The sequence below is a fragment of the Pseudorca crassidens genome, chromosome 19 (assembly GCF_039906515.1).
Source record: "Pseudorca crassidens isolate mPseCra1 chromosome 19, mPseCra1.hap1, whole genome shotgun sequence".
NCBI classification, from domain to species: Eukaryota; Metazoa; Chordata; class Mammalia; order Artiodactyla; family Delphinidae; genus Pseudorca; species Pseudorca crassidens.
The window spans coordinates 38,622,890-38,638,924 of NC_090314.1; the positions used below are offsets into that span (position 1 = coordinate 38,622,890).

Sequence of the window (16,035 nt, forward strand, 5' to 3'; positions counted from 1 at the left end):
GTAAAGTAAGTCATACACAGAAAGACAAATATCATGATATTGCTTATATGTGGAATCTAAAAAAAGGGGTACAAGTGAACTTATTTACAAAACAGAAATAGAGTCACAGATGTAAAAAACAAACTTATGGTTTCCAGGGGAAAAGGCGGCGAGGCATAAATTGGGAGATCGGGATTGACATATACACACCACCATATATAAAAAGATAACTAATGAGGACCTACTGTATAGCACAGGGAACTCTACTCAATACTCTGCATGGCCCATATGGGAAAAGAGTCTTAAAAAAAAAAGAGTGAATACATGTATATGTATAACTGATTCACTTTGCTGTACAGTAGAAACTAACAACACTGTAAAGCAATTATACGCCAATAAAATCAATTTTTTAAAAAACCCTGTCTTTCCTACATTTTGACTGCACATTTTTGATCACTCCTCAGCATGACAAAGATTTTGTAATATTTTATATAGTCAGAAGACAATGATAATTCAGTCTTTCCTTAGCATGGCTGATTAAAATTTGGTTTTTATTATTCAGCTTCACAACTCATTGTTCGTAACATCAGGCACTTCTTCAGGGTTGTTGTCAAATTTGGAAAACTTCTATCACATTTCTTCTACAGAGGAGCTCAGGGTATCTCAAGGTGTCCTGTGTAGTGAACTGATGGCACCCATGACCCAGGGCCATTAGAGGGGTCTGAACAAGGGAGGGCCTTAAAGCTTTAGCTTCCCTGTAAATCTTCCCCTAGAAGCAGGTATGCGTGTAGCTGGAAGACTGGCATGTACTAGGTGCTCAGGAAATGGGAGAAGCGTGGAGACAACCCTCATCTTCCCTCTCCATTGCTCCAGGAAGTCAGGGACTTCTCATCCTTGATTTCATCTTCCTCCTTCTCCAGTAGACCCTCCAGGGACCTTCAGAAGGCAGGGACAAAAATACACCCCTTGTTATGATGCAGTGGAAAGAACACTGGACTCAGAATGAAAAGACCTGGGTTTGAGTCCTGACTTTGTCACTTACCAGCTGTGTGACTTTGGCAAATTACCCAACCTCTCTGTGTCTCAGTTTCCTCATCTCTGAGATGGGCATCGCTATGCCAGCCTCATGGGTTGTAGAGATTAACGGCAGGATATAAGTAAAGGGGCTTTGTAAATTGTAAGCAATTTTACTAATGTAAAGTGTTTTATTTGGACGTCTGGAAGTTACTGAGGAGCCAGTTTGGACACTACCCCATGTCTATGAACATCTTGAATTCTTTGTTCTCTGTGGCCTAATGGAATTGGAAATTCAAATTGGACTTTAATCAAACTTGGCATAAAGACCAGGATAACAAAATAGTCCACCCTTTCCACAGAAAGGTACTGGGTCCCAGTTATGGCCATAATTTGTGCTAGAGATGAGAATTCAAAGATAGACAAGACACGATCCTGGCCGTTTGTAGATGGGCAGACGGAACCCCGCACGGACATCTGCAGTTTACAGCCTCGGCCTCCCTGTGTCTCAGTGCCTCCTTCTGCCAAGGGGCGTGGCTAAATGCCCGAGAAACAAATGGGTGAAAGCCTGCATATCGCGGAGAATCCTTGCGCAGGTGTCCGGCAGAGCCATGAGAGGTTTGCACGAAGCACCCCCCAAGACTGTTCTCCTTGGAGAATTTTCAAGAAGCTTTGAAGTGCCGCCAGGGCAAGGGAGGCTGCCCCATCCTGGAGGTGCATTCACTTGTAATTTACTCCTCCACGTGGGCTCTGGAGCTCCAGTCTCAAAAATACATCACCCACGCAGCCCTGCCCTGTGTAAAGGAAGATGGAGAGAGGAAGGGGGGCCAGGGGAGAGGAATCCCTAAATTAAGGAGGTTCCTGGGAGTGACTGGCCTACAGACACGACTGAGTCCCCCGAGTTTCTCTCCTTGATGCATAAATACTTCCAACTAAGATCACAGACGCCCTTGTCATAAAATCAATGAAACCACAGGGGAAAATGACCTCCCGCTTGACTGCACCAGAGATATCTTAAATGGAGTCATTTCCCCTCCCGCAGAAGCAAGTGTGCTGGTGCTCAGGAACTGATATCCAGGCTCTGCTGTGGAGAATTTGAGGTGAAGAGGAAATCAGGTGGGTTGGGTGCTTGTCTATCTTGTTTTACTTGCTACATTTTGTGATGGCTTCTGAGCCACCTCTGCTGCAACGGGGAACTTTTTCCTGGAGTCAGACCTGGGTCCAAGCTCCAGCTCCTCTAATTTCTGGCTGGGTGTCTTTGGGCAAAGTAGAATCTCATCCCAGTTTCCTTATCTAGTAAAAAGAGGATGATACCGTAAGGTCTGACTGCCCTACGAGAGAGGTGACAAGATCAAGAGGTCTGTCTATGCAAATGCTTTTTAAACCATAAAGCTCTTGATAAATAACAGGTTTTATTATTAAAAGATAAAAGCACCAATCCAGCTAGTGTACCTGATAGAACTTCTTACACTGCAAGTGACAGAGAACCTAACTCAAATTGGTTTAAACCACATGGGGCTATTTCTCAACTTTCATAACTGAAAAGGTCTGAGGTAGGATTGATTCAGGGGAAGATTAGATTCTAACAACGTCACCAAGGGCCAGCTCCTCCCCATCTCCCCCAGTGACCACAAGCCTCACATCTTAAGATGCCATCCAGAGGAAGGCAGGTCCTCTTTCCAGTAACTTCTGTTGAAGAGAGATGGAGAGAGAACAGTGAGGGGCTCTTCTCTTTCCAGACTTAGCATAGGTATCACATTTCATTGGCTCTCTTTATATAGCCAGGGGATAAGACACACTGGCCGAAGAGGATCAAGGCCCATCTCTAGATGTGGGGGGCAGGATCATGATGCCAACCAAACCACATTTGAAGGAGGTTTTTTCCTTTTTTTTTTTTTTTTGTTTTACATCTTTATTGGAGTATAATTGCTTTATGAAGGAGTTATTTTATCAGAAGAAAAGTGAGTGGATACTGAGTCGCATAAACAACATCTATCCAGTACAGTCCACCCCCTTTACCTACTCAATATCCACTCTCACCTATACCCCATAAATATACCTTCAAAAATACCCACTCTCGGGCTTCCCTGGTGGCGCAGTGGTTGAGAGTCCGCCTGCCGATGCAGGGGACACGGGTTCGTGCCCCGGTCAGGGAAGATCCCACATGCCGCGGAGCAGCTGGGCCCGTGAGCCATGGCCGCTGAGCCTGTGCGTCCGGAGCCTGTGCTCCGCAACGGTAGAGGCCACAACAGTGAGAGGCCCGTGTACCGCAAAAAAAAAAATACCCACTCTACATAAACACAGGCAACCTCTTTTCCCAAAATGACAAGCTACAGTTTTACCCAGTCTGGTTCTCTGGAATAGAACCTCGTAAATGGAGCTCTTTTGGTCATATGTGGTCCATTGAGGCTAAATGGTAAATTTAACCACTGTTATGCACTCAGTAAACTGTAATGGAGAGAGACAGGGTAATTGCAGTTAAAAACTCTCATTTGGAAAAGAAAAGAACAGGAAACAACTCTCAATGGTCATCTGTCCATACATAGTACATTTCATATTCTGCCAGAAACTACATGGACGACCTGCTCCAGCAGCAAGTATATATCTTCCCCAGTTCTTCCCTCTGGAAGGCTCCCCTTTGCCCTCTGTGGCTCCTGCTTGTCTCTTCCGTGAATTGTCCTTCATGGACCATATGACACGTACATCATGAAGGATGCCTCTTCTGGGGGCTGCACTGTTTTAGCAGCTCTCTTCCTGTGATGTGAGTTTGGGGGCCTGGAGATAACTCTCACAGACCACTGTAGGCCAGCTTTGAGGTTTCTTTGGCAAAATGATGCCCTTAAAAAGTTAATAGTCCAAAAACTATAAGACAGTGATGAAAGAAATTGAAGATGACATAAACAGATGGAAAGATATACTGTGTTCTTGGATTAGAAGACTCAATATTGTTAAAATGACTGTACTACCCAAGGCAATCTATAGAGTCAATGCAATCCCTATCAAATTACCAATGGCATTTTTTACAGAACTAGAACAAAAAATTTTTAAATTTGTATGGAAACACAAAATACCCCCAATAGCCAAAGCAATCTTGAGAAAGAAGAATGGAGCTGGAGGAATCAGGTTCCCTGACTTCAGGCTATACTACAAAGCTACAGTCATCAAAACAGTATGGTCCTGGCACAAAAACAGACATATTGATCAACAGAACAGGATAGAAAGCCCAGAAATAAACCCACACACTTATGGTCAATTTATCTATGACAAAGGAGGCAAGAATATACAATGGAGACAAGACAGTCTTTTCAACAAGTGGTGCTGGGAACACTGGACAGCTACACTTAAAAGAATGAAATTAGAACATTCTCTAACACCATATACAAAAATAAACTCAAAATGGATTAAAGACCTAAATGTAAAACCAGATACCATAAAACTCCTAGAGGAAAACAGACAGAACACTCTTTGACATAAATTGCAGCAATATTTCCTAGAGTAATGGAAATAAAAACAAAAATAAAGAAATCAGACCTAATTAAACTTAAAAGCCTTTGCACAGCAAAGGAAACCATTAACAAAATGAAAAGACAACCTACAGAATGGAACAAAATATTTACAAATCATGTTACTAACAAGGGATTTTAACTTCCAAAATGTACAAATAGCTCATATAGCTCAATATCAAACAAACAAACAAACCCAACCCAATCAAAAAATGGGCAGAAGATTTAAATAGACATTTCTCCAAAGAAGACATACAGATGACCAACAGGCACATGAAAAGATGCTCAACATCGCTAATTATTACAGAAATGCAAATCAAAACTACAATGAGATATCACCTCACACCAGTCAGAATGGCCATCATCAAGTCTACAAATAATAAATGCTGGAGCGGGTGTGGAGAAAAGGGAACCCTCCTACACTGTTGGTGGGAATGTAAATTGGTGCAGCCACTATGGAGAACAGTATGAAGTTTCCTTAAAAAACCAAAAATAGAGTAAGCATATGATCCAGCAATCCCACTCCTAGGCATATATATCTGGAGAAAAACATAATTTGGAAAGATACATGCACCCTAATACTCACTGCAGCACTATTACAATAGCCAAGAATGGAAGCAACCTAAGTATCCATCAACAGATAAGTGGATAAAGAAGATGTGGTATATATACACAATGGAATATTACTCAGCCATAAAAAAGAATGAAATAACGTCATTTGCAGCAACATGGATGGACCTAGAGATCAACATACTAAGTGAAGTAAACCAGGGAAAGACAAATATCATATGATATCATTACATGTGGAATCTAAAAAAATGATACAAATGAACTTACTTACAAAACAGAAAGAGACTCACAGACATAGAAAACAAACTTATGGTTACCAAAGGGAAAGGGGCGGGGGAGGGATAAATTAGGAGTTTGGGATTAACAGATACACACTACTATATATAAAATAGATAAACAACAAGGATCTACTGTATAGCACAGGGAACTATATTCAATATCTTGTAATGACCTAAAATGGAAAAGAATCTAAAAAAGAATATATATGTCTAACTGAATCACTTTTTTTGTACACCTGAAACTAACACAACATTGTAAATCAACTATATTTCAATAAAATTTTTTTAAAAAGTTAATGGGATTCCGATTTATTTGCTTTTGGCTAATGCCATGGATAGTAGCGACAGTTAGAGATATTCCCTCTTTTACTTGTGGGTGAATTAATCTGATCTTTCTTGGAAGATCTTGCTGAAGAGGTTCTCAGAGCACTCCAAATCTGAAATTTTCTTACAGTATTCTTAATGTTGAAGCCTCAGGAAGCACACAGTCTGAATCTCAAGGCTTAATAGGCAACGGGTTACATAGTTTACTATGGACATAAAAAAGAATTACTAAATTCTCATATCAACTCTTTCCCTTCACCCAAATATCTCCCTGTAGCCTTGCAATATCCCACTTCTGGCATTAGATTCTGTATCAGTTAGAAATCTTTTTGTTGAAGCTCAAACCAACTTAAGCAGAAAAGAAATTTGAAGGAGACTGGGAATCATGGCTGGGAAACCTCAGCAGTGACCCCCTTGGAGGAGCTGCCCAATCAGTGCCGGCCAAGGTGGAGATGGTGCTGCAGCCATTCCCTGCTTATTTGCTCTCTGCTGAAAATTCCAATCCCAGGGAAAAAACATCAGATCGGTCAAGCTTGGGTCACCTGCTCACCTCATAGCTAGGAGTAGGTAGGACCCACCAAACTACGCTTGGTGCAGAAGAGATGATTCCAATAAAGGAAACTAGGGTGATGTTAGGGAGGAGAAGTGATGCAGAGCAGTCCAAATCCAACAAGCTCCCCTTGTACCTAGCAACGTCAATCATATGGCACTGCAGCTGTTATTCCAATTCAGTCATAACAGTTGGATCAAAATGAGAACAAGTTGGACAGAGGCTTAGAGGAAATCAAATGGCAGTTAGGTGAATGTCAAGGAACATGACTGCTCCCAACCAACACTTATCCTTTGATGTCATCTTCAGGGACAAAATTCTACATTGGATCTGAGTTATTGTGGTAAGACTCAGGCCCTCAGGGGTTAAAATGTAACCAAAAAAATTTGCTTTGATTGATGTTTATTTGTTTATTTCAGATGTTTGTATCTAAGGGACAAATACAAATGTATTTAGCTGTCAGCATATAATTATGCTCTCAGAAGCTAGTGATTCACTCTCTTACTTATTCACTCATTTAACAAATCACTTAATAGATATTTACTGAGCAGTTTCTTAGTCCTGGGCACTGTCTAGGAGCTAAGGAGATACAAACATGGATGATATAATCTCTGTCCTCAGAGGCTTAATATATGTGTGGTGATACAAGTAGTAGAAATATTTCAGTCTACTTGGAAGGAATGGTTCAATGTGAAGGCTCTTAAGTCAGACATGGAAAAGTGCAGCATGCGGTTTAAATTCCGGCCATGTGATCTTGGGCAAGTTACTTAAGCTCTCCAAACCTCAGTTTTCTCATCTCTATAATGGGGATAATAATAGTTCCTAGTTCAAAGGGTTGCTATTCTCTCATTGATTAATACATTCAATGCAATTCCAATCAGAATTCCAGCCAGCATTTTAAAATGGAAATTGATAAGCAGAGTGAGTCTGAAATATATATGGAATACAAAGAGCCAAGAATAGCTAAGACAATCTTGAAGAAGAACAGAGCAGGAAGGATCACACTACCATGTAACATGCCCGATTGTAAATCTACAGTAACTCAGACAGTGTGGCATTTTGGCCCAAGGATAGACAAATAGACTAATAGAATAGAATAGTCTAAAACCAGACCAACACATATAGGTCACTTAATTTACTAAGTTATGACAAAGATAATATTGCAGAGCAGTGGGGAGAGGATTTTATTTTTTAGTAACAATATTTGTTCTTTTGTTATCTTCATTCCTTCTTAAGGCTGAATAATATTCCATTGTGTGTATTACCACATTTTGTTTATCCATTCATCTGTTGATGGATACTGGGTTGTTTCCACCTTTTGGGTATTATGAATAATGCTGCTTTGAACTTCAGTGTACAAATATCTGTTCAAGTTCCAGCTTTCAATTCTTTTGAGTGTATACTCTGAAGTGGACTTGCTGGATCATATGCTAATTTTATGTTTGATTTTTTGAGGAACTGCCATCCATTTTCCACAGTAGCTACACCATTTCACATTCCCATCAGCACTGCACAAGGTTTACAATTTCTCCATATCCTTGCCAACACTTATCTTCTAGCTTTGTTTGTATTTGTTTTTGATTATGGCCATCTTAATGGGTAGAGCCCATTTTTTTAAAATTTACTTTTTGTACTGCTAAATGAGTGTCTCACTTTGGTTCATCATGGTCACTGGTCACTATTTATACTATGAAATTTAACAATTAACATTTAATGGGTGGGGACTTCCCTGGTGGCACAGTGGTTAGAATCCGCCTGCCAATGCAGGGGACACGGGTTCGATTCCTGGTCCAGGAAGATCCTCTGTGCCACGGAACAACTAAGCCCATGCGCCACAACTACTGAGCCTGAGCTCTAGAGCCCGTGAGCCACTACTACTGAGCCCGTGCACCACAACTACTGAAGCCCGTGTGCCTATAGCCCGTGCTCTGCAACAAGAGAAGCCACTGCAATGAGAAGCCCGCGCACCGCAGCCAAGAGTAGCCCCTGCTCACTGCAACAAGAGAAAGCGAGCGCACAGCAACGAAGACCCAACACAGCCAAAATAAATAAATAAATAGATTACTGCTAATTAAAAAAAAAAATTAACGGGTGCAGGTCATAGGCACTGAACTGAGTTCTTTAATTTATTATCTTATCTAATCCCTACAACAATTCTTTAGCAAAGTTTTAATTGAAATATAACATATATAGAGGAAACTGAACAAATCATAAATGTACAGATTGGTGAATTTGTACAAAGTGAATACAGCTATGTAACCAGCACCTAGATCAAAAGCTAAAACGCTACCAGCATCCCAGGAATCCCCTCGGTGCCCTCTCCCAGTTTTATCCAGTCCCTTACTATCCACCCACCCCAACAGAAAGCAATGATAACTAATATATTTTGCCTGTTTTTGAATTTTTTATAAAGGGAATCATAGAATATAAAATCTTTGGTGTATTGCTTCTTTTACTAAGTATATGTTTAAGAGGTTCATTCATGTTTCACACATAACAATAGTTCATTTATTCTCTGTTAACGTAAAACAATAAAACAGCTAGTTATTTTACCAGCAAAACAGGTTTATTCAAGAGCAGCAAAGAATTGCAATTTGGGACGTGTAACTATGGCAAACCACATGCGAGTCCAATAAAGCAGAGGAAACTCTTTTATAGAGGAAAAGGGGGAAGCTGGGAGGGGTCTGTTATAAACAAAAAGTCCATTGGAGGAAACTGGGAGTTCAAAGTATAATGGCTTTTCATTGGCTGGGCTGTGACAATCTCTCACTGGCAGAGCTGTTGCCAGTCAAGGAGAAAATCTTTCCTTCTCCTGCTGGTGGTAGTAAATTAGTGTCAACTTCCTGCTGAAGATGCAAAATACACCCCTTCCTGTTGGGATCTGTACTGACGTGGAGAGGTATGTAGGTGAAGCCTCCCCTTCTGGCTTCCTGACTCCACTTTTGTGAGGTTTCCCTTTATTAATTTTCACATTTGATTGCTAAATAGTATTCCATTTTATGACTATGTCACAGTTTATTTATCCATTCTACTGTTGAGGGATATTTTGGTAGTTTCCCATTTTAGGCTATTACTAATAGTTCTGCTGTGAGCATTCTTTTGGTAAATATGTTTTGATGAACATCATCAAAAGGACATATATACACAATTCCCCTGGGTATTTACCCAGGAGTGAAATTGCTAAGTCAAAGGATATGCATGTGCTTAGCTTTAGTGGCTATTTACAAAGGGGTTGATAAGTATACATAACCACCACAGACTATGAGAGCCTGAGAAACTCCACACACTTGCCCACATTTGGTATCATTTCTCTTTTTCATTTTAGCCATTTTGGTAAGTGCTATGGTCTGAATGTTTGTGTCTCCCCAAAATTCATATGTTGAAACCTAATCCCCCAGTTTGATAGTGTTTAGAGGTGGGGCCGTTAGGAGGTGATTAGGTCATGGGGGCAGAGTGCTCATGAATGGGATTAGTGCCCTTATAAAAGAGGCCCCAGAGATATTCTTCTTCTCTTCCATCATGTGAGGTTATAGCTGGAAAGCACAGTCTATGGACCAGAAAGTGGGTCCTCATCAGATACCAAATCTGTGCCTACATTGTGGGACTTCCCAGCCTCCAGAACTGTGAGAAAAACACTTCTGTGGTTTATTAGCCACTCAGTCTATGGTATTTTGTTACCGCAGCCCGAACAGACTAAGACTGAATGCATAGTGGTATTGCATTATGTTTTAGTTTGCATTTCTTTGATGAATAGTGAAATTGAGCATTATTTTTATGTTTATTGGCCACTTGGGTAACTTCTTTAGTGCAGTGCCTGTTCAAGCCTTTTGCCCATTTTTCTATTGAGTTGTCTTCCTTTTTTCTTATTAAATGTGAAAGTTCTTTGTACATTCTAAAGATGAGTCCTTTGTGTATTGTATATCGCAAATATCTTTTCTCACTTGCCTTTTCACTCTCTTAATGGTGTCTTTTAATGAATAGAAGTTTTAAATTTTAATCTAGTCCAGTTTATTGTTTTATTTTAATGGTTAGTACTTTTTGTGTCCTGTTTAAGAATCCTCCAAGAGACTTCCCTGGTGGTGCGGTGGTTAAGAATCCACCTGCCAAAGCAGGGGACATGGGTTAGAGCCCTGGTCCGGGAAGATCCCACATGCCGCAGAGCAACTAAGCCTGTGCGCCACAACTACTGAGCCTGCGCTCTAGAGCCCGTGAGCCACAACTACTGAGCACTCGTGCTACAGCTACTGAAGCCCGTGCGCCTAGAACCCGTGCTCCACAACAAGAGAAGCCACCACAGTGAGAAGACCACGCACCGCAACAAAGAGTAGCCCCTGCTCACCGCAACTAGAGAAAGCCCACGCTCAGCAACGAAGACCCAACACAGACAAAAATAAAAATATAATTAAAAAAAGGAAAAGAATCCTCCAAGGCCATGAAGACAGTTTGTTTTATTCTAGAATATTTATCAGTTTTTCTTTTATATTTAGATTTATAAGCCACCTGAATAAGTTTTTCTGTATTGTATGAGGTAGGACTTAGAGATTCATTTTTTTCCCATATACATAGCCAACTGAAAATGAGTTAGATTGCAAATGTGGCCTAGTCCAAACACTTAGCTCCTTTCTAAAATATTCCCACAGAATCCTAGTTAGAATCAACTAATTAATTAATCATTTTAAATTAATTTGATAAATCTTTTTTGCACATCTAGTATTTGCTAGTTTAGCTAGGTTTGTAAGGGAAGGCCTCTCAGAGCTGACATTTGAGGTCAGACCTGATTAATGAAATGATGCCAGCCATGAGCAGAGTTGGGGAGAAAATTCCAGGAAGAGGGAACAAGTCGTAGGTGGCTTGATATGTGCAAGGAACGACAAGAAGGCTGGTAGAGCTGAAGTATAATGCTCAAGAGGATGAGAAGCACAAGCTCACTCTTTCGAGTGTGAGATCAAAGGAAAGAAACAGACTGCAATCATCACGAGACAGTGGAGCAATGCCTAAAAGTTCTGAGGGAAAGAGTAAGGGCGCGGGCTTCCCTGGCGGCGCAGTGGTTGAGAATCCGCCTGCCAGTGCAGGGGACACGGGTTTGAGCCCTGGTATGGAAGGATTCCACATGCCGCGGAGCAACTGGGCCCTTGAGCCACAACTACTGAGCCTGCGCGTCTGGAGCCTGTGCTCCGCAACAAGAGAGGCCGCGACAGTGAGAGTCCCACGCACCGCAATGAAGAGTGGCCCCTGCTCGCAGCAACTGGAGAAAGCCCTAGCACAGCAACGAAGACCCAACACAGCCAAAAATAAACAAATAAATAAATAAAATTTTTAAAAAAACAAAAAAAGAGTGAGGGCACAATAAAGACATTTCAAACTCACAAGAACTCAGAAATTTTACCTATAAAGCAAGTTTTCTTAGGATTTTTACACAGCAGTCTACTCCAACAAGGTGAGGACAAGAAGAGGACGACAGGAGCCGACCCAGGAAGACCATGGAGGGATACCCCACCGTGAGAGCAGTGCGACTTCCCTGGAGAACACTCTGCAGACCCCAGCAGCTTTGAAAAAGGTTTGTGAGTATTTGTAGCTTCTGCCTGTGCCCCTTCCAATCTGTGATCCACAATGTTGCCCAAGTAAACTTGGTACAGTTCTAGATTCCCTCCCCACCTCAGTTTAAAACCCTCCAATGGTTTCCCATAAGTTTCAGAATAAAATCCAACTTCCGGTGTGATAGGAAAGTCCCTTTGTTATTGACCCCTGCCCATCACTCACCAAGCTGGATGGCTGCTCATACCCTCTGCTCCAATCATTGACTGTTTACAGACTTCTTACAGCTACAATATTTGCCACTTTGGAGCCTTTGTATCTGCTGCTCTCTCTCTGCAAGGAAACCCTTCTTCCCCTCCTTTCCCTGGTAGATTCGTCCTTGTTTCTCAAACCTCATTATCTTGGGGGGAACTTCCTTGACCACCTTGTGTTCCCCTCCTCCCACCACTGGTTTAAGTCCCCTCGGTTTTACCCCAGGGTTTCTCTGTGTTACTCACCTGTGGTACAAATCTGTGTCTATTTAATTTTTTGTTTATTTACTGTTCTCCTCACTACAGTCTCCTTGAGAGTAGGAGATTATTTTCATCATTGTTGAAGTTTCTGTAATGGCTTCCCTGTAGTCAGCTTGCTTCTGTTAAAATTTCTGCTGCATCACTTGCTATGTTGTCTTGGGAACTCGAGTCTTAGTTTCCTCACTTGCCAAGCGATATGGCATTTTTATTTGCAGCACCTGGCACACAGAAGGTGCTCAGTAGGGTGTGTGGAATGAATCCAGGAAGATGGACAGAGTTCCGGGGTCGGAGGAGCCTCTCAGCAGGGGAGTAAGGGTGACTCACTCCAGTCAATCTTGACTCCTCCTTTCCCCTCCCCCGGAGGAGTGCTCAGCTTCCTCTCCAGGACCCTTATGCCCTGAGGGTTGTGAGGAAAATCTGAAAAATGCAGGCTCTTTTCCTGTTCACCCTTATCCATGTGTTGACCTAAGGAATTCAGGATATCTCCCATACATGTCACTGTCTGACCATTCCCATGAGGCTGTTTAAATATGGTGTTACTTTAGGACCCAAATTTCACTAGATGTGGATGTCTTAATGAGGGGCTGCTGGGAGGAAGCAAAGGGATCATGTACCCATTCTGCAGATGGAAAACCTCATGATCTTCTCCAAACTTCTCAGAGCCCATGAGCTCACATAAGTTGTCAGGAATCTACCAAGAAGAGGTCCCTGGCCCCCGGGGGTCCCCTCTCCTCCAGCTAAATGAATATTCTCTTTTTGTTCTTATGGTGGAGGCAACATCTCCATGGGACTGCTCTACTTTGAATGAGTTTCTAGAAACAAGAGAGAGTTGACCCTTCTCAATGTTTCACAAGATCTGGAGCAGAGTCAAGAATGGATTGTGAACTGGTACATGAAGGGTCATAGCAGCATTATTCACAATAGCCCCAAAGTGGAAACAAGCCGAATGCCCATCAATGGATGAATGGATAAATAAAATAAAAGCAGAAAAAGGAATGAAGTACTAACACATGCTACAACATGGAGGAACCTGAAGGACACTATGCTAAGTGAAAGAAACCAACACAAAAGACCACACATTATATGACTCCCCTTATATGAAATGTCCAGAGCAGGTCAATTTGTAGAGACAGAAAGTAGATTAATGGTTGCTTAGGGCTGGGGGTGGAAAGTGGGAGCAGTGGTGAGAGACTGCTAGTGGGTAGGGGGTTTCTTTTTGGGGTGATGAGAATATTCTAATAGTGATTGTGATGATGGTTATACAACTTTGTGAATATATTAAAAACCATTGAATTGTATACTTTAAATATGTGAATTGTATCTCAATAAAGCTGTTCAAAGGAAACAGATCTAGGCAAGTGTTGGGGGGGGGTGATGGGAAAAAAAGGATGGCTTGTGTCACCTATATACTCTCCCATGTATCTACTCCTGCAAGCAATCATCTTGCAAGGGAAGAAACTAGATCCTAAGAGTGGGTTTGAGACAGATTTCTGACGATCAGCTCTTCCTCTCCCCCTCAGCAGAGAACAGTCAGATATAAGAGTGGGCTGTAGCTGGGTAGCCTTTAAGGTTCACTTTTGCAAACTCTAACTTCTCCATTTCCTTCCTTCTTTCTTCTTTGCAGGGACCCAATTGCCGTGCAGGGAGACCGGGTGGACCACAGCTTGGATTACACAACTGGGACAACCAGTCTGTCTGGAAAGTGCATTGAGTGCAACAGTGATTCAGGGGACGTCAAGTGCATGTGTATTCAGGGTTGCCCTTCAGCTTTTCTCTATGCAGGATGCTATAAAGATGGTCCCTGCCTGTAGAAAGCTTGTGGTCAAGCAGGGAGATTGGCCAATTTGTGTCAAGAAAGAACTCAGAATGCAGGTACAGTGCCTGCTTTCTTCTCGATGAGGCATCAAACTTGAGGCTGGCCAAGGGAGGTCTGCTATGGGCACTAAACTTTTCATGTTTGCCACCAAATTGTTCAACGTGTAAAACTTGCTTTTCTTACAAATGACAAACACCATTCTCTGTCAAATTGAACACTGAGATTGTGTGCCTCAAAGTAATGTAGGTCCAACTTAATTTAAAAGCTAGGAGGCATAGGGTAAGGCTGCATTCAAGCCAAAGAAAGCAACGGACTTTGCTGGAGTATTCCAGAAGTTTGCCTTGATTACATGAGAGGTGTGACAGGGCAGGAACAGCTGGATGCATACAATGACATGGGCAAATCAGGGAGCTGAGGGTTAACCATTAGGGCTTTGGACCCTGAAGACAGTGTCACACTATAGGTGTTGAGATTGTGTTGTAATAATTGCTGGCTTGTTTCATGTTGCTTTGAGTCTCTTGATCCCTTCAGGTATGCCACCAAAAATTCTAGTATCTGACAAAGCTGAGAGCCACAGATTATCTACTTACTCCCTGAAGTCCCTTCTGATTAAGATGGCCAGGTGAAATACAGGCAATCCAGTTAAATTTCAATTTCAGAGAAACAACGAATAATTTTTTAGTGTAAGTGTGTCCCATGCAATATTTGTTTACCTGAAATTCAAGTTTAACTGGGAGTCTTCTATTTTTATTTGCTCAATCTGGCAACCTTACCTCTGATTCCCTTCTGGTCACTGCAAAAATGATAAATGCAGCCCTGCTTCCAGGCTAATATTTTGTAATGTGCACCATCTAGTGGTTACATGAACAAAGAGGAAACCAAGAACCGTCCCCAAGAAACAACTTGAAAGCAGCAATCCAGAAAGCTGAAAAGAAACAACTAGGCTTTAACTTTAAAAATTCTTAAAAAAATTTTTTTGACTTACTTCTTTGGATGTGGTGTCTGTGATCAGGTCAACAGCTTAGAGTGTCCAGTGAATATCTGAAACCCCTGGTAGATCAGCCAGTGTTTAAACAGCAACCCTCACTGGGCTGAGGCCTTGGGCTCCTCCATTAACACCTAAAGGCAAATACACAGCCTTGTCCTTGATCTGTTGTGGTTCCCAGCGTTCCTGGTGATGCTTCACAATAAGCGTGTGGCATCCAGCCATATCCATCAAGTACAATAAATGTCAGGCTGGTGCAATTTTATTAAACCCAACCAGGCCTGTACGGAGACTTGAGGAAGCAAGTATTTCCTGTTTACTATTTTACCAAGAGGGTATAGGGTAGGTGCCAAAGGGAATTGGCCCCATCCAATGGGCCTCTGGCTGCACATTGCAATCACCTGGGGTGTTTTTAAAAGCACCAATGCCTGTCCTTTCCCCCTTCCTCCTCTTTCTCTCCCTCCCCCTCCCTCCCCCTCCCCCTTCTCCTTCTCTTTTTCTCCTGTTTAAATCATGTGAGTTTATACAACCACATGGTATTACTTTAAAGGAGTGCAATAGGCAATGCTGAAGACGATAAGAGATGGTCACTGAAATCAGATTTCACCTTAAAACTTGAGATATTTTATGGACGAAACCTCTCATCCTCAGCATATCCACTGAGGCTGTGTTTGTGTTTTTGTTTTACAGGCAAGGCTAAAAGGCAGAGGAGCTTCCCTGTCTCCAATTCAGTGTCTGTGGTTCTGTAATTTCATCACAAATACTCACTATGAAACGGTATAGAAACTCCATTGGCAGTTTAGCCCAGGAGAAAATTCCAGAGCTCAGTCTGTTCTTTGAATAGGTTTTAGAATAAACTGGAAGGTGAGAGGGAGTTTGGGGATGGAAATTTTTCAAATACCCTCCACATTGACAAGGTGTCTCTATATAACATAATTGTATAAACAATGAAAAATAATACCTGCAATT

General features: G+C 41.8%; 1 protein-coding gene across 8 annotated transcripts in view; it reads right to left on the bottom strand.

Moving 5' to 3' along the window:
* HNF1B (HNF1 homeobox B) overlaps positions 1-16,035 on the bottom strand; it is a 176,133-nt gene that overhangs the window by 140,610 nt on the left and 19,488 nt on the right. For all 8 annotated transcript variants that reach the window (XM_067716480.1, XM_067716479.1, XM_067716486.1 and 5 more), the window contains exon 3: positions 15,067-15,200. The gene's annotated coding sequence lies outside the window, so the exon portion shown is untranslated. The remainder of the gene's footprint in view (positions 1-15,066; positions 15,201-16,035) is intronic.